Below are 1,145 nucleotides of genomic sequence, written 5' to 3' on the forward strand. Positions count from 1 at the left end.
GTATTGCCTACTGATCTTGGTTTCATCAGCCTCCACAGCCTGTGAACCTGCCAATCTTGGGTTTGTCAGCCGCTGCAGCTACATGACTCAGGAGAAGCCTCCAGCCTGATGCGTGACCCATGGACTTGGGACTTGTCAGCCTCTACAACTGTGTGAGCCATTTCCTTGAGATAAATATCAATCTCTCTCTCTCTCTCTCTATATATATATATATGCACACTTCACGGTTTTGTTTTTCTAGAGAACCCAGCCTAAGACAGTCACTGTGGAAAATGAATTTCTTACTGTAGGTCAGGGTGCAAAATATTTGAGAAACATTGCTCTAGTATTTCCTATCTCAACCAAAGTTCTCTTGATCCTTCCTTCCCCTACTAACGATTGGTTCTCTGCAGCCACTTCCTGAGCCTCCTCTCCAAACACACATGTTCCATCCTGGATCCCAATGCAGAGCACAACAGTGATATTTCACAGTTCTCTTGTCTCTCACTAGAGAACAAACGAGTTTCTCATTTTCCCAGGGTTAGGAAATTATTTTGATCTGTGTTTCTGTTGCAAAATGTGCCAAAAAAACAAGGTTGCATAAGATCAGTCATCACAGACCTTTCTAAGGCTCAAACTATAATCTGAGAAGAGTTTACAACGTGAAGTCAAAAGACATCTTTATCTGGTTCCGGATCAGCAAGGCTTACCTTGACAGTTAGTGTCCAAGCAGGAGAGGATCTAGGATTTGTGAGGTGTAGGGCTGCTGAATGAAATACAGGAAGTCCAGTTAAATTTGAATTGAAGATAAGCAAAAATAAAATAAATAAATTGTACATCCCATTCGATATTTGAAATAATAATAATAAAAAAGTATTCCTTGTTTATTTGAAATTCAAATCGAACTGGGCATACTATATTTTATTTGCTAAATCTGGCAACCCTAGTGTGGTGGGAAGCTTATACAATTTGAAGGGTCTTCTTCAAGAAAGAGAATACCGAAATACCTTTCATCTGAAAAATTTACAGAAGTATATGACATTGTAAACACATGCTACAGACCCTTCTGGAAACTTGGAACCAAACCCGTTGCTGTCAAGTCTATTCTGACCCATAGTGACCCTACAGGACAGAGTAGAACTGTCCCCATATGGTTTCCAAGGAAC

This window comes from Trichechus manatus, unplaced genomic scaffold (genome assembly GCF_000243295.1).
Source record: "Trichechus manatus latirostris isolate Lorelei unplaced genomic scaffold, TriManLat1.0 scaffold00076, whole genome shotgun sequence".
NCBI classification, from domain to species: Eukaryota; Metazoa; Chordata; class Mammalia; order Sirenia; family Trichechidae; genus Trichechus; species Trichechus manatus.